At 37.5% G+C, this 26,342-nt stretch overlaps 1 long non-coding RNA gene across 21 annotated transcripts in view; it reads right to left on the minus strand.

The window, feature by feature from the left end:
* The window catches only part of LOC144289656 (uncharacterized), a 469,344-nt gene that overhangs the window by 42,644 nt on the left and 400,358 nt on the right, over positions 1 to 26,342 (minus strand). For 20 of the 21 annotated variants that reach the window (XR_013357504.1, XR_013357505.1, XR_013357497.1 and 17 more), the window contains 2 exons: positions 12,874 to 13,068; positions 8,433 to 8,560 (listed from right to left, as the gene is read on the minus strand). This is a non-coding gene — a long non-coding RNA (uncharacterized LOC144289656). The remainder of the gene's footprint in view (positions 1 to 8,432; positions 8,561 to 12,873; positions 13,069 to 26,342) is intronic. The other variant, XR_013357506.1, reaches the window with a different exon arrangement.

Genomic DNA, 26,342 nt, shown 5'->3' on the forward strand with positions numbered 1-26,342 from the left:
CACAACAATCCACTACATTTGGAATAAGTCCCACTAAAGGCAACCTAAAAACTGGATGAACAGAGCCTCCACAATAAGGCGCAGCACGGAGATATGTAGAAGAAGCAAGGATAGGTTCTTACTAAGGAAAAAAGCACACCAAAGCACAGCATTTGATGGCCTTCTTGCCATCAGTGAAGTATTCGAACTCCACATCAAGCACTGCAACCATTAAATCCTGACAGGAGAAACAAACCCCCAAAACAGCTGCTTTTGAAAAACCAACATGGAAGGGGATCCTGGGTGGCTCAGTGGTTTGGCACCTGCCTTCAGCCCAGGGCGTGATCCTGAAGTCCCAGGACTGAGTCCCACATCGGGCTCCCTGCATGGAGACAGCTTCTCCCTCTCTGCCCATGTCTCTGCCTCTCTCTCTTTCTCTCCCTCATGAATAAATAAATAAAATCTTAAAAACAAACAAACAAAAACAATAGGGTATGTCCTGTTGGAAAATTATTGAATTACACAGAAAGGAAAACCTGGTGTTAAGGGGCTCATGCACAGACCCATTCAATCCAAAAACCAGTACAGAAACACCAAGTCAAAAAGTACACAGGCAGTAAGTGAAGGAGACCCACCTACTGATAGTGGAGCACCTGCCAGTGATGCAAGAGGCATCTGTCTCTCTGCCCAGGGACTGAGACCAGGACGTTTGAGAATCCTTCCTGTAGATTGCTAATGCTAGGGGCTGCACCCAGCTGAGAGCTCTGCACAACCCTGCCTTAGTCCATTGCAAATAGCAAAATACACATTCTTCCCAATTGCACATGGAACATTCTCCAGTATAAATCACATTAGGTCACAAAACAAGTCTTAATAAACTTACAATGACTGAAATCATATCAAGCATCTTTTCTTAATGTATGAAACTAAAAGCTATAAGAAGAGAACTGGAAAAAGCACAAACACATGGAGATTAAACAACGTGCCACTACACAACCAATAGGTCAATGAAAAAATCAAAGAGAAATTAAAAAAAACAAAACAAAACAAAAAAAACCTTGAGACAAATGAAAATGAAAACACAATGCTCCAAAATCTAGAGGATGCAGAAAAACAGTTTTAAGAGGTGGGTTATATTCTTAAACCTAAAGGTACTAAAAAAAGAACAAAGCTCAAAGTTAGTAGAAAGAAGGAAATAATAGAAAAAAAAGATTAATGAAACTAAAAGCTGGTTCTTTGAAATGATAAAGTTGATGACATTTACCACCAAGACTTTTTAGGGAGATAAGATTAGAGTCAAATAAATCAAAAATAAAAGCAAAATTACAACTGATACCTCAGAAATACAAAGATCATAAAAGACTATTACAATTATATATCAACTAATTGGAAACTCTATAAGAAATAAATCCCTTGAAAAATACACTCCTCCAATACTGAATCAGAAAGAAGTAGAAAATCTGAACATACCAATGACTAGTAATGAAGTTGAATCAGTAATCAAAAAGCTCCCAAAAACAAAAGTCAAGGGCAGATAGCTTCACAGGTGAATTCTACCAAACATTTAAAATAAAATTAATACCTACCATTCTCCAGTTATCCCAAAAAGAAAAGAGAAAGGACTGCTTCCAAACTCATTCAATGAGGTCAGTATTACTCTGCTGTAAACCAAAGATACTACACAATCCAAAAAACTACAGGCTAATATCCCTGATGAATAATAGATGAAAAAATCCTCAACAAAATGTTAGTAAACCAAATTCAACAATACATTAAAGAGATGACAACATGATTAAGGGGGGGTTGATAGCAGAGATACATCATGTTCGATATCTGCAAATCAATGTGATAACCTGTATAAATATAATGAATATAAATCATATGATCATCTCAACATATGGAGAAAAAATTTTTGATAAAATTCAAACTCCATTTATGCTAAAACTCTCAACAAAGTGGGTTTAGAGGGAATGTACCTAAACACCATAAAGGCTTTTTTTTCTTTTTAAGATTTTATTTATTTATTTATTCATGAGCGACACAGAAAGAGGGAGTAGGTACAGAAAGGCTGTGGTCTGGAAGAGCCCAACACCCCTTTTTCAGTATGTGTGGCAGAGCCCCAGTTCTGCTGGCCTCCCCCCTTGCTTTGATGGAGATCCACAAGCCTAGCCAAGCTTGGGGAGTCATTGCAAAGGGAACAAGACCAGGAGAGCAGGGGCAGTAGTGTGCCTCTGGTAGGATGAACATTCCTGGTAGGATCATAGGCATCTTTTGGATGGCATCCAAAGATGCTGGGTGGGCCCAGTGGTAAAGCTGGACAGAAGGTCAACTGGAAGGGCCCTGCCACTGTGGGAAGGCCAGCATGCCAGAGAGGACAAGGGGTGTACCCATGGGAGAGTGAGCTATAGCACTGGCACCAGCATGCAAATGCCTCTTCACTCCACTGCCTTCCTGCAGTACTACAGGTCTGGTGGCCAGGTTTAGGGGTATAGGTGGTTCTAGTCAATAACCAGGCCTCTTGGCTTCCTTAATTTCTTCCCTCCTCATTAGCCTGGGGCTGTAGTGCCCCCAAGTGGTCAGAACATAATCTTTTTGCCACCTTTTGGAAAAATTTAATTTTTTTCTGAGACAGGATAGTTGCTGCAGCTCTTCTCTCTTGGCAATGACCCTAAAGTATATATCCCCTTACGTAAATATTGAACAAGGCCACATACACCTATCCAACTTTTTTAATGTACAAAGTACTTTGACATAGATTGCCAAATCCTCATATTATTGATGGGAAAAACAAAATCTAAAAAGACTTAAGAGACTTGGGGCACCTCGCTGGATCAGTCGGTAGAGCCTGTGGCTCTTGATCTTGGGGTTGTGGGTCCAAGCCCCACACTGGGACTAGTGGGGGCTTAAAAGACTGGATAAAAATGAAAAGAGCCAAGATTTCAACTCTTCAAAAAAACAAAAAGTGCAGGAGACCGAACCTTTGTCAGGGGGGCCTCCGTGAACAGTGGACAGAAGGGAGGATGGTGGGCTAGGGTACATTGAATACCCTGAGGGCTGTGAGTGCTCAGACCCCAGTCCCTGGCCGGGAGCAGGACCCCAAGAATGGCTGTGCACAGGCTGGAGTAGACACTGGCTTCTCTGTGGTGGGGAGGGCTTCCTGGACAGGGGGACCCCACAGCCAAGGCCTGGCAGGAGAACCACGAGGCCCCCAAGGGTAGCACCATGCTGGGGCATGCAGGAAGGAGATGAGCCTGCCCAGGCCCTGGAGGCCCAGAGAGGCCTGGAGGGGTAGTCAGGGAAGGCCTCCTGAAAGAGGCAAGCATGACAGGAGGAAGCATGACTTGGAAGAGAGGGAAAGAGGGCACAAGTAAAATACACTTTCCCTGGTGTGTCCGGGACCCTGCCTCCTCCCAGCCTCCTTCGTTCTCACTGTCCTTCCTTGCTCTGCTCCCCTGCAACCTGTACCTGTGCCACCGGTACCTAAATGAGCAAAAAAAAAAAAAAAAACCACACACAGACACACACACCTAGAAGCACAATTGCTGGATCATATGGTAGTTTGATTTTTTAATTTTTTTGAGGAAGTCTCATGCTATTTCACAGTGGCTATACCAATTTACATTCCTACAAACACTGCCTGAGGGTTCCCTTTTCTACATATCCTTATCAACACTTGTCCTTTTGGTAATAGTCATTCTGAGAGGTGTGAGGTGTTATCTCATTGTGGTTTTGGTTTGCATCCCTGGTAATTAGCAATGTAGAGCATCTTTTCATGTCCTGGTTGGCCATCTGCATGTCTTCTTTGAAAAAATGTCTATTCAAGTCTCCTTCCCATTTTTTTTTTTAAGATTTTATTTATTTATGAGAAACACAGGAGAGAGAGAGAGAGGCAGAGACACAGGTAGAGGGAGAAGCAGGCTCTATGCAGGGAGCCTAACGTGGGACTTGATCCCAGGAATCCAGGATCAGGCCCTGGGCGGAAGGTGGCAGTGAACCGCTGAGCCACCCCAGGCTGCCCTCATAAAAGCTTTATATGAGAAATCCATAGTTAACATCATACTCCTCAGTGAAGAGTTGAAAGCTTTCCCTTTAAGATCAATAAGAACACAAGGATGCCACTCTTGCCACTTTTATTCAACACAGTATTGGAAGTCTTAGCCATGCAGCAGTTAGACAAGAAAAAGGAATAAAAGTCATCCAGATTGGAAAGGAAGAAGTAAAACTGTCACAATTTGCAGAAGCATGATACTCTATGTAGAAAACCCTAAAGCCCCCACCCAAAAACTCTTAAAACTGATAAACGAATTCAGTAAAGTTACATGATATAAAATCAATACACTAATCATGAACTAACAAAGAGAGAAATCAAGAAAACAATCCCATTTATAATTGCATCAAAAAGAATAAAATAAGACTAAATTTAACCAAGGATGCAAAAGACCTGTACTCTGAAAACTATAAGACATTGATGAAAGAAGACACAAATAAATGGAAAGAAATACCATGTCCATGGACTGAAAGAGTTAATATTGTTAAAATGTCCACACTATCCAAAGTAATCCACAGATTCAATGCAATTCCTACCAAAATTGCAATGACAATTTTCAGAGAAGTAGAATAAACAGTTTTAAAATTTGTATGGGGACACAGAAGACTCCAGATAGCCAAAACACTCTTAAGAAAGAACAATGAAGTTGGGGACATTACACTTCTATATTTCAAAGTATATTATAAAGCTTTAGTACCCAAATAGTAAAGTATTGCCGTAAAGACCCATAGATCAATAGAACAAGATAGAGACCTTAGAAATAAACCCATGCATATATGGTCCACTTATGACAAAGGAGTTAAAAATATATAATGGGTGAAGGACAGTATCTTTAATAAATGCTGATGGAAAAGCTGGACAGCCACATGCAAAAGAATTAAACTGTACCAGTAACTTACACCATAAACAAAAGCTAAATGAAAATGGATTAAAGGCTTAAAAATCTGAAACCAAAAAACTCCTAGAAAAAAATGTGGGCAGTAACCTCTTTAACATTGGTCTTAGCAGTATTTTTTGGATCTATCTCCTCAGGCAAGGACAACAAAAGAAAAAAGTAAATGGAACTACATCAAACTAAAAAGCTGTTGCACAGCAAAAGAAACCATCACCAAAACAAAAAGGGAACCTATTAAATGGGAGAAGATGAAGAATTCATACAACTCAATCACAAAAGAAAAAATCTGATTTAAAAATGGGAAGGAGGGCAGCCTGGGTGGCTCAGCGGTTTAGCACCACCTTCAGCCCAGAGTGTGATCCTGGAGACCTGGGATCGAGTCCCACGTTAGGCTCCCTGCATGGAGCCTGCTTCTCCCTCTGCCTGTGTCTCTGCCCCTCTCTCTCTCTCCTCTCTGTGTTTCTCATAAATAAATAAAATCTTAAAAAAAAAATGGGAAGGAGACTTGAATAGACATTTTTTCAAAGAAGACATGCAGATGGCCAACCAGGACATGAAAAGATGCTCTACATTGCTAATTACCAGGGATGCAAACCAAAACCACAATGAGATAACACCTCATACCTCTCAGAATGACTATTACCAAAAGGACAAGTGTTGATAAGGATATGGAGAAAAGGGAACCCTCAGGCAGTGTTTGTAGGAATGTAAATTGGTATAGCCACTGTGAAATAGCATGAGACTTCCTCAAAAAAATTAAAAAATCAAACTACCATATGATCTAGCAATTGTGTTTCTAGGTGTTTATCTGAAAAAAAAAATGAAAACACTAATTTGAAAGGACATATACACCCTCCCATGTTCATTGCAGCATTACCTAAAAGAGCCATGATATGGATGCAACCTAAATATCCATCAGTAGATGAATGGATAAAGAAGATGTGGTATACATATACAATGGAATGTTACTCTCCCGTAAAAAAGAATGAGATCTTGCTATTTGCGATAACATAAATAGACCTAGAAGGTATTATGCTAAGTAAAGTAAGTCAGAAAAAGATGGAATCCAAAAAACTAAATATGCAAAGCAGAAACAGACTCATAAATACAAAGAAAAAACTAACAGTTGTCCAATGGGAGTAATGGGAGAAGGATGAAAAGGTTAAGAGGATTAAGAAATATAATCTTCCAGTTATAAAATAAATAAGATACAGAATATAATGTACAGCAAAGGGAATATGGTTAATAATATTTTAGCAACTTTGTATGGTAATCATGAGTAGACATTGTGATGAGCATTCTATAATGTCTGTATATATCAAAGTACTAGTTTTTATACCTGAAAATACAATACTGTATGTCAGTTCTTTAAAAAAAAAAAAGTTTATTTCTTTGTTCCATAAGCAAGAAAACAAAACTTACAAGTTAAAATAAGCCACTATTTCTTTCAGGGCATCTTATAAAAGCCCAGATAGCACCTGAAGTTTTGGCTAAAGTATGTAACTTTACATATTTTCCAAAAGAGCTGGAGCACCCCAACAGTACAGGCCAGACAATATTGCATGATTCTTGAAAACTAAGAAAATAATTTTTGAAATTCTGCAAAAGTTTTCTTATATTCACTTCTCCTTCACTCCAGGAAAGTACATAAAGTTCAGATTATCCATAGCATGGCAATTTAGCTGCTCAACTCCCTTTGGAGCAATCCAAAGTTAATAGCCTCAAAAAAGACATGAGTCTGTTGGGAAGCTGGGAAGAACAAAACAAAACAAAACAAAAGAACAGGTCCCGGAAATAGAGAAACCCAGAGACACAGGGCAGAGTAGTTCATTTGCAAATATTATGTGAAATTTGTGTTAGGAAGGTGAATATGATTCACTCTTAGATTTTCTAATATGTAATAGAGGAGTATAACCAAAACTTTTCTGAAACTGGGGAGGAAGGTAGGGACTCATAAAATAGGCTAGTTAATTTTAAGTATTAGTTTCAAGTACTTAATTTTCAGGTTGGAGAATTTTAAGTATCTAATCAAATATTCTTAGAAAGTTAGAGCACAATAAAATCCTAAAAATAAATCTAGGAAAAAAGTGCAAGGCCTATAAGAAAGAATATATAAACTTACTATTTATAAGAAGATAAACTAATGGTCAAGAATATTAGAAGACTTAGAAGTATACAAAAGTCCTTTTCCCCCAAAGGCATGCATAATTTCAATGCAATTCCCTACTGTCTTTTTTAAAAAAAATTTTTTTTAAACATTTATTTATTTGAGAGAGAGAGTGTACAAGCAGGGGAATGGCAAGCAGAGGGATAGGGAGAAGCAGGCTCTCCATAGAGCAGGAGCCCCATGTAGGAGTCAATACCAGGACTCTAGGATCATGACCTGAGCTGAAGGCAGATGCTTATAAACTGAACCACCCAGGTGCCCCTACTGGATATTTTTTTTATATATATATAAATTAAGACTTTAAATTTTACCTGGAAAAACAAGTGGATAAAAATAATAAAATTATGGGAAAGGAAAATGAGGAACACCTTTGATAACAGGTGGATGTCAGAATTCAATTTTAAAGCAATGGTAATAAGAGTTATCTGTATGGTTTTAGCAGAGAGATACTCAAAAACTAGAGGAAAATCAGAAGCTTCTTAAAATAGTGAATATACATAGGAATATATCAAAGGAAAAGAGTAGGAAAGAATAATTTACTTAGCATATGAGGTTGAGACAACTAGCTTTTTATTTGGAGAAGTTTTTATATCCATGTATTAAAGTATATTAAAAACTAGGTACTTAGGCACTAAAAATATAAATAAAAGATAATGTTTAAGCAAAAAATAAATAAATAAAAACATAAGAATAGTAGACATAGTGGGGATATGTAGGGACTAAATCCACAGACTTGACTCTGTAAAAATTATAAAACTCCCATAACTAAAACCATAATAAACAATAGCCAAATGATAGAAAAACAGATGTAATGCCTATGATAGACACCGAATCTAAAGCCTTATTTTATAAAGCAGCTTTTCTTAAACTTTTTGGTCTCAGAATCCCTCCACAACATTTAATAATCATTGGAGATTATTTTGTGTATGTAAGCTAAAAATCTTTAAAATCTTTCTGTGTATGTAAAAGACTTTGTGTATCCCAAAATCTTTTACATACACAAAATATCCCAAAAATCTTTTGTGCATGTAAACTAAATATTGGAAGCTAAATCTTAAACATTTAGAAAATCTTTTTAATTTATTAAAAATAACAAACTCATTAACTGTTAACAGAAATATTGTTGGTATTAAAAATCCTTTTACCAAAGCAGAAAAAAACAGCATTATTTTATATTTTGTTAATCTTTCTAATTCATATCTGCTTCATATCTGCTTCTGTACTCAATCTGATGAAATATTTCATATCACGTGGCCTCTGCAAGCATGGTTGACAAAGATAAAAAAGGAAGGAGAGGGAGGGAGGGAGGCAGAGAGAGAGAAGGAAGGAAAATGAACACTTACCATTTTAAGCCACTGTTGCCAGAGCATTGGGTTACTTGGTACCCACAACAAAGCAAACTTAACTGATCAAACTCTCCTTATCTAAGCGGCTCCATCTTTGCATCAACTCTCATATCCTTCTGAAAAGGCTGAAAAAAAAAAAAAAAGTAAAACCCATGTTACAGAGCCTGTTTTGGTGACAGAGGTGAGGCTTAAATGATGTTAGGATAAGCAACCTCACTACTGCTTTTCCCCCCTGTATTTGTTTACATAGATAAACAGGAACAGCTGGCTTTATACGTAGGGAAGATAGAGTTTAGCTTAGTAGTATGAATTCCAGGGAAAGAATGGAAGAAGATAAGGAAAAGAACATGGCATCCCGCTACATGTAGAACCCCTGGAATTGGTGTGAGTTTCCAAAGTTCAAGATGTAAGAGCCAGAAATGATAAGTGGAAATAATTGTGAGACTCTGAGATCAAACTGCTCTGCTTCAGGATCCAAGTAGGGACACAGTATGGCCAGAATCATTGCAGGGGGCAAGGGAGGCTGTGTTCTCCGCATTGCTGCCTAGAACTCAGAAATGCACCAGTTCCCTGGAGTAGACCCTGTGTTACATATTTATCTAAACATGTTTCATTTTTCTCTTCCACGAAATGAAGACTGCATTTCCGGAGCCTCCCTTGGAGTTACATTGCAGCCATGTAACTGGGTTTTGAGGAAAGGAATGTGGGCAGATACAACATAGACCATTCAACATTTGGCTACAAAGCTTCCCTGTCCTTCTGTGATAACCTCTGAGGACAATTGTTTCAGGTGCAGCATCACAATATGGAGAGTCCCTGGATTTCTGTGTCACCATTTAAAGGAAAGCTGCCAAGGCTAGCCAAGTAGCACAAAGCAGCCTGTTGTGTGAAAGAGAAATAAACTTTTATTGTAGTAATCTATTGAGACTTAAAGGTTTGTTACTGCAGCAGAGTGTAGCTATCATGACTAATACACAGCTCAAGAATGAAAACTTTGAAATCTGCAGATGAGCCTCGACTTGGATAGTAGAGGACTGAATATAATCAGTGAAGCCTATCAAATTACTTCTTGGGTAAAAGCTGTGTGGGAACTATACCAAGAGAGGAAGAACAAACCAGATAGAGCTAAGTGCTCTACCAGTAACTTGGTTTGTGATCACTTATAAGACATCCCATTGTGGCATCCCAGAAATATTTATGTGTACGGGGACAGTCTAAGATTGCTCATTGACAATAATCACAGGAATGGAGACTGAAGATAGCATTATTTTTGCATACTTGGGAAATGTAATCACTTTTGCTGTCACAATTTAATCTATAGGGATTATACTTCCATCACTCAAAAAAATAATAATAATAATAAAATAAAATAAAAATCAAAAGCTGATCTCAGCTGCCAGGTCCAAAAATTATAATCACACTCATCTCCTTTCAAAGCTCTGCTTCATCATGACTCAAGAGCCTTGTGATCTCAGTGGAACTATCCAGCTTAAAACAAATAAAAGCTTATGTTTCTGACAAGTTAAAGAGAATCTGTCCTGGAGCAAATCTCTCTCTGCCAAATGGGAATCTACTTCTAACCTATGCCTTAAGAAGGGACTCGGATGTTTGTTATGCAAGTCAAACCTATATTTACTGATGCAGTAACCAGCTGACAGACCTCTGAGACTGGTCCAAATGAACAACTGCAAAAAAAGAAACACTCCAAGCAGGAATGATGACCTATGGAAATTGCATCACCATGCATGACAAAGGTCATAATTCCATACTGTCCACATAAGACCAATTATTCAAACTTCTCTCTAGATGAAGGGCCCTCTCAGTCATTTAGTTTGGGTATCAGGAAAGACTTAATTTTTAATTACAACCACTAGATTATTTCCCAATGTTTAAAACAAAACAATAGTAGCAACATTATTGTATATTCCAACCAAACTTGCTAATGTGATTTATCAAAAATAAGAAGATGAACTCTCCATCGGTCTCCATTTGAACTGATAAAAGCCTTAGAACAAATCCAGTGACCCACACTTTGTTCCAGGCCATTAGTCTGTCTACCTCTAAGATCAAGCACACTAAATGTTTTATTGTGTAGTGCTAAGGGAAGTAATCCCACCACTAGAGGACCCACAACACTGAATCATTCATGGACTTCTTATTTCAAAGTCTGTTATAACTCAGGGTGCCTCTAGGATTTAGGTACTTCATTAACACTATGATAGGCCTTCTGCACCCCAACTGTAGGGGGAAAAGTGTGTACTTAAATAGAAGCAATCAGTATTAATGCCAAACCTAGTTTACAGTTCCTGTAAAAGAAAAGACAGTATCTTGGTAAGGTCAAATGCAAATATGATGATGAACTGTTATATAAGACACTATTTTAAGAGCTCAGTTTGATTCAGTTTTATCATGTGTCCTTGGATAAATGTGAGATGTTGAAATGCTTTCCTAATTGGGGATTTAGGGGCTAAGGGAGGGAAGAAATAAATATTTCTCCATGGGTTATTTGATATCAAGAGTAGAATTTCCTAAATCCTCATTTTCAGAAGTGACCTAGAATCAACAAAGTTCTAGGTGAAAATCATATATAAGACAAGTCAATTTTATAAAAGTCATCTACTTTTGATATAAACATGTTCATATATTTCTGCTCTTGACACATTCTTCCCAGTTTGGAGGTGATTTTGCAGAGTGTTTTTATAATATGTCATTGACCATAGATGAGTAATTCAAATTTTAAATTGATCTGTGTTGCTTAAAGTTTTCCCATCAGCAGTCATCTTAGTTTAGTTGCTGGTTCCCCAGAACTGGTGCAATCAAGAAATCCTTGTTCATGGTCCGAGTATTGCTGAGCTCTGATTTACTGAATCCACTTGAGGCCTGAGGATTCTCAACATCAAATACGGATTGACAAAAGTATAGACTACACTGAGCTTTCTTGCTTTGAGGTAACATTAACTATATTTGATACATTATATGATATATAATAAATGTCCTATAGTGGGTCCTGCAGATGAAATGCCCAAAACCTAGTATCAGTCTCTAAGAAGAGCAGAAATATATGTATGTTTATGCTGGACAGTTTATGCTAAGTGCATAGGTGTGAATTTCACATTCACCTGAAATGATCTCTTCTGTTTCAAGCATACAACCAGAAGGGTGTCTGCTGTGGTCTACACAGAGGTCTTTGCACAATGGATGACCTTGCCTTAGTTTACCTTATGGCAGAAACACCTCTCTTAACCTTCTCCTTTATGGAAGTAGGAAAGAGCAGATATGGAAATACATGGCTATAGGAACCTTGCTTCAACTCAGGGAAGATAAGGAAGTTTGCAATTTTTCAATGGTCTCTGTGACAAAGCAAAATCTCTAGTCCCAGTGAATTCACATGATCATGTAAAGTAGTGTATTAGTAATGCAACATGACAGTAATGAGAATTAACTTTTTACTGAGCAATTTACAGATGACTAACCAAGTACTATCTATCTCATGTAATCCTCATAACAATCTATGAGGTGGATATGACTATTATTCCCCATTTCACTGATAAGGATACTAAACTTCAGCAAGAAAATTAATTCATCTAAGGTCACATATCTTAAGAAGCTTGAGCTAGCTTTGAACCCAGGCAGTTGGGCTCCAGAGGTGTTGTTTTAACCACTATGGTAACCTTCCATGTGGTCCCCCAATAACTGCACTTCGGATTGCCTTACACTTCTCAGTCCCCTCTTACATGAATCCAAGCTGGTCCTCTAAATGACAAAGATTCTCTCCCCAGTCTCTAGCCTGGCTCTCCTAAGCCCCATTACAGCTAGGTCTCAACCTTGACCTATAAACACTTGAACACAACACCAGGACAGTTTCTTACAACTCAAGGCCACATGTCTATGATGACTCTCACCCCTCCTCAAGTGCCTGCCTAAGAAAAATCTCCAAGCTATCCCAAGAATTTACTGTTTGTTTCAGTCAATACTGGAAAACAGGGTCTCTCAGCCTCTATGGAAAGTAGGAACCTCGGGATCCCTGGGTGGTGCAGCGGTTTGGCGCCTGCCTTTGGCCCAGGGCGCGATCCTGGAGACCCGGGATCGAATCCCACATCGGGCTCCCGGTGCATGGAGCCTGCTTCTCCCTCTGCCTGTGTCTCTGCCTCTCTCTCTCTCTGTGACTATCATGAATAAATAAATAAAATCTTTAAAAAAAAAAAAAAAAAAAAAAAAGAAAGTAGGAACCTCACTTCCAGAAGCACCAGTTAGCAAACCCAGATGGGTGTCACATGGACCAACCCCTGCTTCCTACTTGATGTAAGTTTTTCATTTCTCTGATTCTACTGAGACCCCAACCACCACTCCACTCCTTTATCCCCTCATTCTCTCTTTGAAACATCCAGTCACCTCTATATAAACTGAAATTGAGTTCAGTTCACACTAGACTCTTTACCTAGTGCCATAGTTACTGCTGATTACAATCTATTCTCATCATTTTACTGTTTAGCTTTGACAGTAACTTGTTGGATTCAGCAGAAGAGATGCAGAGTGACTTCCAAGTCTGGATCATAAAAGGACATGCAGCTTTCCACTTTGGCCTCCAGCATGCTCACCCTTGGATATTGGAGCCATCACACCAAGGAGCCACCTGGAAAGATGAGGAGGAGGCCTGAGACATCACTGAGACATGCTATCAGCAACTCACGTCATTCCATCTGAGCAGAAATAAGTCGTTCTTTCTGTTCAATTTGCAGATTTGTCAGCAAACTAATTGATAGTTGTTTGTATTAAGCCACTAAGTTTTGAAGTGATTTGTTACACAGCAATAAATAACTGGAAAAGCCCCTGCAAAACATAGGCCTTTTTCACTCTCCTGGGATGCCTGTCTCTCCTTCCAGCACTCAACTCTAGAGGTCTTCCGAGGTCTTCCTTAGCTTGTTGGCGCCACCTCAACTCACATTCCCACAAATACGATGGACTAGTGGAGGTCAAAATGGACTGAGTGGAGGTCAAAATTGACAAAGCACCAAGCCCACTTCTGGTCATAAAGGAGGGTAAAGTAATAAGAAGGAAAAATATAAAAAAATAAATAAATAAAAAAGAAAGAAAAATATCTAGTATTCCAAATTTAAAATTAGTACATATATAAAATTCTTTCCTGCTTCTTAAAGAATATATGCTATCAATAATATGTTAGCTGATTTGTATTCACTAAAGAGAATTTTCTTTCACAAATAATTTTGGTTTTGAGCACTAAGATATGAGCTTCTGTTACAAGTCTACAAGCACAAAAATCTTTAATGGTTCTATATTTTTCATTTAAGTATATTTAAATATATAAAAGATGAACTTAATTGTACCACTGCTGATTTACACAGGTGTTGTGGTTCACTATGTGAAAGACTTTGTCTAGGTAAGATTTCTAACGTTGTAAACTCAAACTTACTGGTAAAACAGAACAGAAAACATATTAATGCCTCAAACATTGTGGACCCTTAGTTGCAAAATGAGACCAACTGAAATAAAATTCTAATCAGGGCTTCTGAGAGTCATTACCCCGGAGGGAGAAGGAGACTGTGCTCCTATAAACCGTGACTCCTGAACTTGTTTCACATTGCACTTTGAGTCGTCAGACTGCTGAGTATTTACTAGTTTGCACTCAATTCACTGGAAACTAGCTAATGCCTTTGGCAATAGCTTTGGTGTTTTACTCTGTGTTATGCTTGACAGGGGAGCTTGGTTGTTCAGTCACAAAATTGTATTCCTTGTGAATCTCATTGGCTCCCATTTTCCTGTGCTGCAGAATGAGTGATGGGCCTCCAGAATCTCCCTCAATTTGCCTCCTGTTTGAAGTTACTTGGTCCCCTGACCCTATTATTGATGCCTTCATACAACTTACCTTAAGGTCAAATATGGGACCTAGAATTATTATGAATGAAATGTGGAAGGGCTGCTCTGTGAATGGATCAGAGTGACAAAGCCCCTTAGCAACTTGCAGGCTTTAAAGACCCACTTACAAGCTTGAAGAGTTTTAATTTCAATGAATAGGGAACAAAATTTTTCTCAGCACGCTTTTTAACTGCTGGACAAAAAGGGAGGGGCAAAGAGGATATATAGAAGGGGAGGAAGGGAAGAAGGAGAGAAGAAGACTAAATCAGCTTTCATCCCTGAAACTTAAACCGAAACTGACAAAACATTCATCTGCATAATTCACAGGGCTCACAAGTCCTGAATTTATCAGAATAATTTCAAAATTTTGCTCATATGGATCCCATATCTACCCCTCATATTCTTACCAGTAACATCACGCATGATAAGTTTTATTTCAGAAACTACAGCCAGATACACATATATTAGTGTATCATGACACTTTTAATTATAAAATGACAGTTTTTAGTAATCCATAAAACATAAGCATTAAATAATATCTTCATTGCAAATATATATGTATAAATTCATAAGATATATAAGCATTAAATAATCACTGCAAATATATATGTATAAAGTTATTATATGAATTTTATACATATAGATTACATATTTTAAGAAAACTTCATTACAGCTTTCATTGACTGAAAAAATGCTGGCATGCCATCAATAGCTCCAAACATTTATGGAATCTAAGCATGCAACACACAGGTACAACCTAAGCAAGGCCAACCTGCCTTGTAAAAATTTAGGACAGTTAGTAAGGGCCTGTGCCACAAAATGCCCCTGGAATAGAGGCTCTACTTCTTTGGAAATATCCAAATATATCTTGAAAAAGTGACTTCATTTCACTGTATGATTTCTTTCCTAAGCCACAATCCTTTCCTTCCTTTAATGTACAAAAGCAAGTAAAAGGAAATAGAGTCAAGGTACAGTGTTTAAAACAGTAAACGTGTAGCCTGTTACCCAAAATCCCTGTGATAAATGTATCTAGGTCGAGGGGGAGGTGAAAACTGCTATAGCAAACCCTCTTTCCTCTGAGACATGAATGGGTTCCTGGTCTCACCTGGAAGTGCTTCTCTAATACCTGCCATTCCCTCCCCCAACTCCAGGCCTAGGGACTGATTAGAAATCAGAGCAGGTGAAGGCAAGCCCATGATTTTGGCGTCTCAGTTGGTTCAGTGACCAAATTCAGAACAAAAAGTTTGAAGATTTATACTCCTGGTTACAAAGGGCCCAAGCATGAATATATTTATAACTCTGAACAAGTGGAACCCACCTAGTACCAAAATAATATAAATCAATTCGTAAAATGCAAACTTTATTTCCATGTTTATCCAACAGGGATAGAAGAAACAATGAAATATACGATAGTCTATGACCTCAAGCTCGTTAAAGAAATATACAACTCCTTTATGGTAGGACAATTACATGGCTAAGTCAGCACATTATTATTGGCATCTTCTAGGCTGGGGAGAAGTCAGAAGACTTACCTGCATTCTGAGCAACTCCTAGAATATTCCTACGAGTATTCTCTAAAAATCTAAGATTGTTATTGCAACATCATCTTCACTCCCATACTAAATTTACAAAGAAAAGCTGAAGCTTCCCAGATTAATGATAGGGCCTTTGGCCTTGTTCAATACTGTTCTAATCACTCATATATTCAACAAATATTTGCTAAATGCTTTCTGAGCATGAAACAATAAGTTACAAAGGTATGTGTGACAATTAGCTCACCCTTTAAAAAGAGATTTTATGTAAGACAAACAGCAAGAAAGAGCAATGCAGGCAAAATAAAGTATATGTTTTCCCTGAAAGACATTCCTGTATTTGCCTTCAAATTCACATGCCTTGCTTCTATTACACTGAAATATGCAGTAATGAAGCAAAACATATGAACTCCATGTGGTCACATAAAACCTTTGAACTTAAGGATCTTGCAGCACATGACTCTTTGAGAGTGTCTTCTTTTGAAGGCAGGTTCAGAGAGCATATGTAAAGTGTTAAAATCCAGGCTGAGGAATTCAGACACAGACCAGTGAAAACACTTAGGATGTTAGCAAGTATGAATCAGCTATAGGGTAAGGAGATTATTCTGCAAGTGATATACATCATGGGCTTTTAAGAATAAAAAAAAAAACACAGAAATATTAAAGCAAGTAGGGTTGGAAGGGGGAGAGAGAGTAAGCAACAAAAATTGATATGACAACTTCAAGAAAAGGAGAGGGAACTTATTCAAAGTATGTTTGGTAGGTCATAGAATTCAATAGAAAGTTAAAGGACCAAGCTTTGGAAAGGCCATGATCCAAAGATGCTGTGGAAATTCAGGTAACTGGGAATTTACAGGCATGCTTTCTAAGGCCAGGCCAGTCACAGAAATCAGAATCCATTACTCTCCTTCTCTGAGGCACTCTTCCGGGATGGATCTCCCATGACAGCCTGGCTTGTGTGGTGACTTCTTGGTCAAGAGAGGAGGTGCATCCTGACTTACAGCCCCTTCAAGACTTGAAGTGTTTTCCCCTTAACTTTACAAAGGACAATGGATACTCTAATTTTTTAAGTTAAAAAGGGCACTGAATAGACAAACACAATGGCTGCCCAAATGAAAACCAGCAAAGCAGCGATTGTTAAGGGAACAGGAAATTACAGAGCGTAGAGACCAAGCCCAGGGCTACTCGTACATGTCTCCTCTTGTCTAAACTCAAGATCAGTTTTGAGACACATTCTGTCAGAGATGGTACAGAGCACGAGTGGCAGGAAAGAACCTCATGTGCCCCTACGTGTCCCCACTTTGTATGCTTAGATACATTCATATGAATGGTTGGTACAAATGTGTCTGATCCTCCTGTCAGGAGCTTTTGGGCTGAGTGCTCTGTGCTGTCTCTTTCTCTTTCTTCCAATCTCCTCCAGGTGGTGGGATGGGACACTGCTCAATGTTCCTGTTAGGAATGAGCCTGCCAGGTGCATAAAGAGAGCAGGGTTTTTCCTTGTCCCTGTTTTCCCTAAGAGCAAGCTGGTTTGTAGTAGAGATCAGGGTAAATGCCAGAAACACCCTTCACCCTCATTCGTGGAAGAGCGATCATCCCCGAATGAGAGAAAAGACAAAGTTCCTCAAACACGGCCAACATTTCCACAGTCCTTGAACTACGGATCCCAAAAGCCCCTGAATACATTCTCTTATATAAGCCATCATGCTGTATCTACACCTGCCTCTGGACAGTGATCTCAAGTGAACAGGAGAGGAAGCTGAAACTTTGTCTCAGACGGACTATTAAAAGAGAGGATTTAACAACAAAGTTTCCTTTGTATCCAAAAAAGATACATATATTTAAAAAGCATAAACAGTGTTTGTGTAAAAATAAAGGGAAAAGAACAATGTTTAGGTAAATCTTTCATTCTGCTTTTTTTTTCTTCCAGAGAAAGAGAGACACCGTGTGGATTTGAGAGAGAGTCCAACATAGCCCAGTTCATTTTAATTTCTATAAAGAAAAAGATTACTGCTTAAGGATCTGGTAGCAAAATAAAGCACAAAGATAGAGGAAGAGGAAGTTAAAGTGACCAGCACAGATGAACAAAAATCATGTGCTGTGGGCACAAATGCCTCAAGGACCATGTTCCCTCACTGTTAGCAAAATAGTGGAAAATAAAAGGGAATTCTACAGGTTTGTGTAATTTGAAAGCAAAAGTGTGGAGACGGTCAGAATTCCAGGTGAGTTCCATGATCTGGGTCTCAACGTGGGGATGTTCATGGAGACCACCTAGGGCAGAACCAAGGGAAAAGATTCCGCCTTGAAAGCAGTTCTGATTCATCAGCTCCCCTCGTATCTCTGCCTCAGGGACGGGATGACAGCACCATTAGAGAACGCAGTAAAGTAAATATACTTCCAATCATGTCCCACGTAACAGATATTTTGATTCGATTTGAATCAGCACTGCAGAGAATAGAACTTGGTTTGAATCTGATCTCATCTGACATGTACGAAGATGCAAAGGGAGAAAGCAATTTAGTCTGCAGCTCCCTCTAGTCGTGCTTAGGAAATAGCTGCAGAGGGAAGGGAGCAGCCCAGAGCCTAGAGGGGAAGGGAGGTGGGCAGGGAAGAGAAACAGATTGTCTTCATTGCTGAGCAGGATTGAAAATGAGCCATGTGCTTCCAGTGGAACCTGTTTTGGTATCTCATCTGCAGCTACAGAGGCACTGAATGCTATGTGATTTAAACACTGCCCCTGAACACTGAGAAATAAGGGAATGTGCATGCATGCCATGAGCTCCCTGCCTCTATCTTCCAAGAGAATCCATAGTGTGTGATACTATGCTAGACTAGTCAGCCTTTTCATTCTGTGCTGAAGAGACTTAATATCTAGACCTACAAATCAGTCTATAAATATAAAGCAAAGTTAAATTACATGCAAACCTGTGAATAGGATCATTCATGCACTTGGAGACAAATACAGTACACAAACTGTAAGGCTGACACAGCCCCATACCTTCTATTACTGATTAAAGAAAGTGGATCATCGAGTCTATGTGGCTGTGCTAAAACTAGACAGCAAGAAATGAAACCCAGGTCTCTGTAGCCTAATACGGCTTCCATTACAAAATGTGGCAGCCACTCTGTGCTCAGTCACAGAAAGCTCTTTTCTAAATCAAAAATCATTAAAAAACAAAACAAAACCAAAAACCTCCAGAGGTTCTTTCACCTTGCTTACTGTATGTGAAGAATTATGCTAGAATTGGAAGGAAGGAAAGAGGAAGGAAGGAAGGAAGGAAGGAAGGAAGGAAGGAAGGAAGGAGGGAGGGAGGGAGGGAGGGAGGGAGGGAGGGAGGTAAAAAGAAAGGATAGGAGAAGCTTTAAGAGATGTACAAGAATTTCTTCACATTATATATGCAGAGAGGCCGGCTCTTTAGTCAATCCAGAAAGCCAGTGGAGTTGATGTAGTTCATCACATTTTGGGAGTTTCACTTGAGACAATGCGATCAAAGTCAACATTGAGCCACACAAGAAAACTACTCTTATTACATTACAGTCATTTGTTGCCTCTGTCAGAGTTCAAGCAAGAAAGAGATTCATCCCATCGGGTTCAAGTGAGAAGATTTTAAGGACAAGATAACTTAGAGAGGGGAGGGCAAGGTTAAGGATGATGAGGTTCCCAGAAACTAGGGAAGTCCCAGTGCTGAACTGGGAGGCCACGGGGTGACAGTTCATTGGAGGAAATACTGTTACTGAAGTCCCCTGGGAGATAGAGCCATCGAGACTTTGCCACCTCACAGAAACTAGTGTCAGAAGGTCTTGCCTCCTGCCAGAGAAGCACTGCTGAAGCAGTATATCTCAGCCTCTCCATCCTCTTGCCTTCTGTCTTCTGCCTCCTATTAGAAGTTAGCTGGCAAGAAAGCCTGGGTGATCCCATCCACAGACATTCACATCAAAGTAGAGATACTGGCTTCAGAGGAACAGACTATAGTAGAACAGCAAATAACTGGGATCCCCGTCATTTCTGAATTAAAATGAGTTGAATAGCCACCTTTTATACAATCTTGAATACTCCTGCTTCCAAAAACCCTACCCATTCCAGTTAGTAGCAAGTAAATGTCTATAAGTTTAATTATTCTTTTTTTAATTCTCCATATGTGTTAAACTATATCTTGCATAAACCGAACAGAAATATTTTGTTGACTGCTGGTCATAATTTCAAATGAATGGCCTATTTCTCTAGTTCTAAATGCATTAAATACTATATAGAAAGTGCTTATATAGTAACTTTCACAGAGTAAGTTCCTAATTAGTACTTTCATACCTTTAGTTTTTACTGTGGGCCATTATATTTGAAGCCAATCACCTCAATCAATAAGAATTAGCATAGTCTCACACATATGGCCCTTTTACCTCATCCAGGCATTTTCTCTGAAAAATCCTCAGTGCTGGTGTGCTGTCTTGGAATTAATCCTCACTGCCAACTTCTGGAATGCTGGAGAAGTATGTCATGTCAGGATGTCTTCCAAGGGTGAGACAATCATGGACAAAATGTGCTTTTACCACTACCCAATTGTAATGGAACAAGTGACAATGGAATGCCATGGGAGGAACCAACAGGAGACTAGGATTTGATTCTCATTCAAGTTCAGTGTGACCTTAAGCAAACCATTTCATCCCTGAAAGCCTGAGGCTCTTCATTCCAAAGGTAACCAATCAACCAGCTTATAAAAGAGATAAAGGGAGAATTGCTCTAGTTGAAGAAGGCCAGAGGAGACTGGAATATGCTTTCTCTTCCCTTTCACTTCACACTCAACATTCCAAGGAGTGCAGTAGGAAAATCCCCAAACCGGAAGACTGCTGAAGACCCACTTCTATTCTCATTTCCTCAGATATTAGTTTCCCCCAATTTTATAGGGAAATAAGAGGGAAAATACTTAATTTTGTTCTCACAAAGCATAAAATCTAGCAGTAAACTTTTATAGACTGCAGTGCAAATGGTTTAATAAGTTCATTGTCCCGTAGTGTCTGCTACATAATTGTGTTCATTCCCTTTGTGTATTTTAGTAATGAGAGTCTAATTGTCAGTGCTTATAATACATATAATCTCATTACTGTCACTCCCATCAGTATGCTTTCTCTTCAGCCTATACACAGTGTGTTCCACTTTCCCTCTCATCATAACACATAAATATTTCTCTTTTCCTGTATTCAGATTTCAGTCTAATTCCTGACAGTTACCAAGGCTAATCATTGAGACATCACTGCCTGCCTTGTTTTTAGTATGTTTCATTCACCATTCAGGCACAGTGCCAAGAAGTCATTATTTCATTGGTGTTGAATTGCCATGACCACATCCATGCCCTCCTACTAGAGTGGTTGAGACTTATTTGGAGTAGAAACTAATTTAGACATGCAAATGACTACACTCCTGACAGTGACTAGTTTGAAACACTGTAAGTTTAGACACAATTATATCATGCCTCAATTTCATTCTCTGTCAAAGGACAGATCTGGCTTCTATTATTCTTCTGGATGCCTTCCACTTCTAATAATTCTTTTTGTCTATAAAAGATTCAAATCAAGAAAACCTATCATAAACTTCTTGTTAATTATTTTCTCAGTAGGTAAAGCACAGGGTACTTTTCAGGGCAGGAAAGATACTTATTCGACACTGTGTATACATGCCATCATGCATTTGTCAAAACCTATAGAACTTTAAAACACAAAGACTGATCTTTATTGTATGCGAAATTTGAAGAGTCATTTAGAAGACTGGGGGGAACCTAAGGTTAGAATGTAGAATGGGACAAAATAAATTATATTCCACAAGTATAAAATAACTTCAATGAAGAAAGTAGAGGAAAAGATGATGGTCTAAGTAACTTTGGAAATGAGTAAATAAGATAAGACTAGATGCAAAAGAAGCTACAAAAGTACCCTACTGTAGTTGACAGAGTTATATCTCACATGGGTATGGGTTTTCAATTCTGATGCTTCCATCTAGGTAAATTGAAATTGAACAATTAATTGGATGCATGGCGGATGGTAGGGGAGAAAACAAAAATGATCCATGTGGTAATGGATCCAAGTTGGAGACCTCAATATGAGTATTTAGCTTGATATAGAGACCATATCTATATCTATATAGATATCTATAGCTTGATATAGATACTATATCTATACTATCTATAGATAGATATCTATCTTGATATAGATACAATGTATATCTATATCTATATCTATATCTATAGATACATTGATGGTTTCATGCAGAAATATTTATAGATGTGTACATATATAGGTGTTTGTGTATTTACATCAGTGAGTATATACACATATATTTCCTTGCTCTGTCATCTTAGAGGGCCTAGAAGCAACTCCCCAGTAGCAGGAATACACCTAGGGCCCACACCTTCATTTCTAATAATATTCTCTTATAAAAAATATGAACACAATGTGGACTTTAGTTAATAATAATAGGCCAATACTGGTCCATTAATTATAAAAGATATACTTTACTAACATAAAGTGCTAAGAAGAGGAGAAGTTGGGTATGGGGTTCATGGAAACACTGTACTATCTTCACAATTTTTTTTGTAAGCCTTTAACTGTTTTAAACGATCAATAATATTGTAATAACATGATATGGTGACAGTAACTGTACTTATCATGGTAAGCACTGTGTAATGTATAGAACAGTCAAATCACTGTGTTGTACACCTGAAACTAATATAACATTGTGCACCAACTAAATATTTTTTCAAAAAATTACTATAAGTTAAAAAACTTTATTTAAAAATAAAACAACCAAATGGAAAAAAAATCTGATACTTGATAAAACATTCATAATTGGGGAAAAATAATTATCTATAGTTGAGAATGAAGCCCAAATATGGTCAAGTTCCACATATCTATTTGAATAACCACTATAATCTACACCATCCATTGATTGATAGATGCAAATAATCTACTGATGCTACTTAGTTACCTGTCCTGATCCTGAAATAAGCCCATTCTTAAGTTATTCAATGTTAGAGGCAAAAATATCTAAAACAACACTATTCTGGCAAATAACAAAAGATAAAGTTTACCCTCTAAAGAGCATCAAGAACTTATAACTATTGGGACACCTGGGTGGCGCAGCAGTTGAGTGTCTGCCTTTGGCTCAGGGAGTGATCCTAGGATCTGAAATCTAGTCCCACATTGGGCTCCCTGAGAGGAGCCTACTTCTCCCTCTGCCTATATCTCTGCCTCTCTCTGTGTGTCTCTTATGAATAAATAAATACATATTTAAAAAAAAAGAATTTATAAATATTGCAACTAGTCCTGTCTAGCCTTATAAATATTGCAACTATTCGTAACTAAAATTACAATGTGCATAGCACCTATTCAGTCATCACTATAAGCTTTTTATGCAGCTTGACAAAGAGTGGATTCAAGGCAAGTTTCAGAGTTGACCCCACAACAAAAATCCCTGTCCCTTTATTCAAGCAACTTAAGCTACTTTCCTACCATGCAAGTTCCTGCAAAAGGAGATGATCTCTAAGATATCTCTATAACTAGATCACAACTGACTCTCACAGTAAGGCATACCAAGTCAAATATAAGGTGCATAGTTGTGTGCTGGCACTGTTAACATAGAATCCTTAATATTAATTGGTTAGAATCCCCTCAAGTGACTTTTCTACATCCTCAAGGAGACAAAAGATAATAACTCAAGTCTTGGAAGCTGAAATGACTTAGCAAGTATCTTGAGAGTGGTATTTTTGGAAGCCTTGAAACCTTCAAAGGGAATATGGAGAGAAGCTACTGATAACAGTGTGAAAACAGAGTAGGCATTTCAGCTTCTCTCCCCCTTAAGCCTTCTTCTCTGATAGCACTCCACAATTATCATGCCATGAGTATCAAAGAAGTTGTTCCATAAATGGTAAGTTCAATTTTAAGAAATGGAAAAGCTTTTGCAATACCTCTTTAAAGGAAACCACCTATTAATGGAAAAGAAATTACTTACAGGGACTACTGTAAAGTCATTGGTCTAAACTTGCTTCACCAGCAACTTTCCCTAGAATAGCAGAAACTGAGAAAACTGAGGTCTGTCCCCTTTAAAAACTTGCCAAAAGATGTCTCACCATGTTGATTTCTTAAAACTTAAGAAGGCACCATTGAACAGTGCATAACTAGTGAACTCTGATTAGACATTAGGGTCACTGGGGAGTTAAAAAATTCTTTTCTGTGAAAATTCATTAAACTGGATACTAAATATTTGCAAATTTCACAGTATATAAATTTTATTTTAGTTAAAGTACTACAAATATTAAACTGTAGTTAGTGGGTTTTCTTTTCATAGTGATATGGTATTTAACAATCCTGAAATTACTTTCAGCGTCCTTTACACTTGAACAAATGAATACATTTAAGTACTGTGTGATACTGGATGGGATTTTAAAATATTATTATTGTATCTTTTAATATAAATAGGTAAGTTGATAGACACATAAATTTATACATACGTAAGGTGTAAATTTACATACATACACATATATTTCCTAGTCCTTTCTACAGAAAGAATCTACAAACAATGACACACCCGTGGCAATAATGTCTAGAACCCAAATCTTCATTTTTAAAAATCCTCCACTTGATGAAATCAGAGATTCATGAAGAAACATTTGATTCCAGGGCTAGGGCAGGGAAGGCATAGACTACTTGTCTTACCACAAAGGTTAAGGCATAGGAATGTGTCAAAAGGATACAGAAGCCAAGCTGAAGAAGCTTAAGTTAGCCAAATAAGGGATGATTTGATTCCAAAACAAATGAAAACAACAACAACAACAAATTATTCATCACAAAATAATGCCAGCTTATAAATAAATAAGGGAGGAATGATAGAGGGGGAAAAATCATTATTTTACAGTAGCTAATTTGATAAAACACTCAGGCAGGAATCATCACTGAATAAACATCTCCTGGGTGAAAAGATGTAGAAGAGGAAGGTAAATGTGCAGTATCACTTCACACAGGTAGACTATCACCTCACACAAATTTATAAAACTACCATCAAGCCTCAAATGAGCTCAGTTCCTGATAGAATTAAAGTGGTTATGTATCTGATCAGCACAAGTAAGATAAATCCTTTCTTGGAGATTTTTTTCTTTTTTTTCATCAGGAGCATTTATAATTACTTTAGATTAAATGAGATGCATTTGATAAAAAATTACTATGTATGCCAAGATATTTAATAAAAAAATTAAACTATGGAAGTTAGATAAATTGGTGGATACTTTAACCAGGGATTGAGATTTTTTAAAAAGTAAAATTCTAGAACTTAAAAATATATCTAAAATTAACACTTCAAAAGATTCAACATCTAATAACAACAGACTCAACAGCTAATAGTAGGAGATAGATGTTGAAGAGAATGTGACCTATGCACTGAAGGAAGGTCAATAGAAAATATCTAAATCAAAGAACAGACAAAATATAGTAAATATCACAAGAGATATGAGAGATAGAAAGGAATGCCTCATATGTGTAAGTGGAGAGGAAAGAGAGAATGTGACAGAAGTAGTATTTGAAGATACAATGGCTGAGAATTCTCCAACTTCTGTAAAAGATACAAGAGCCACAAATCTAAGACATTCTAGAAATCCAGACAAGTTAAATACAAATAAAAGCAAAGATAAATCATCATAGTTAAACTGCTCAAAATCTAAAACAAGGATAAGTTGTTAAAAACAGCCATAGGGAAAAAGGACAGTCTACCTTCAAAAGATAAACTTTATCTGTGAGAGGTGGTTTCTCAAAATAAACACAGTAGAGTCAAGGAAATAACAAATGGTATATTTGAAGTGCTGAAAGATAATAAATTCCAGCCTATAATTCTATTCTTGACTTCAAAAATTAAAAAAATTCAAACAATAAAAAAAGAGAATTCACCACACACTTTTACTTCATTAAAAGTAATACTAAAATTAGTTCTCATGCAGAAGATAAAATGATCTCAGATAAAACATATACTTCCAAGAAATATTAAAGAGCAGAGAAAAAGTAAAATATGTAGGTGAACATGAATGAAAATTGACTATACAAAACCATAGTAGTAAAGTCTTTTAGGGTTTCATATATATGTATAATCAAACTGTCATCAGTAATCTAGAAGTTAAAAGTAGAATAAAGTCAAAGTGTCCAAAGCATTTTCTCTTAATGGAAAGGTGGTACAGTATTTGTTTATATTATATTGTAATAAATCAATAACACATGTGGTAATCTCTAGAGTAGCAAGTTAACAAAAGGGAGAATGGAATACGAAGAATATCTGATTAAAAAGTAGGTAAGACGGAAGAGTTAAAGCAACTAAGACAAGTGGGTCAAACAGAAAATAAATAGTAATTTGGTACATGTAAACTCAAATATATAAATAATTAAGTAAAATGGACTAAATATTCAAAGTAATGATAAGACTGTCAGAATGGATTTTAAAAATCAAATAATATTTGCTTAAAAGAGTCCCATTTAAAAC

This window comes from Canis aureus, chromosome 19 (assembly GCF_053574225.1).
Source record: "Canis aureus isolate CA01 chromosome 19, VMU_Caureus_v.1.0, whole genome shotgun sequence".
Lineage (NCBI taxonomy): Eukaryota > Metazoa > Chordata > Mammalia > Carnivora > Canidae > Canis > Canis aureus.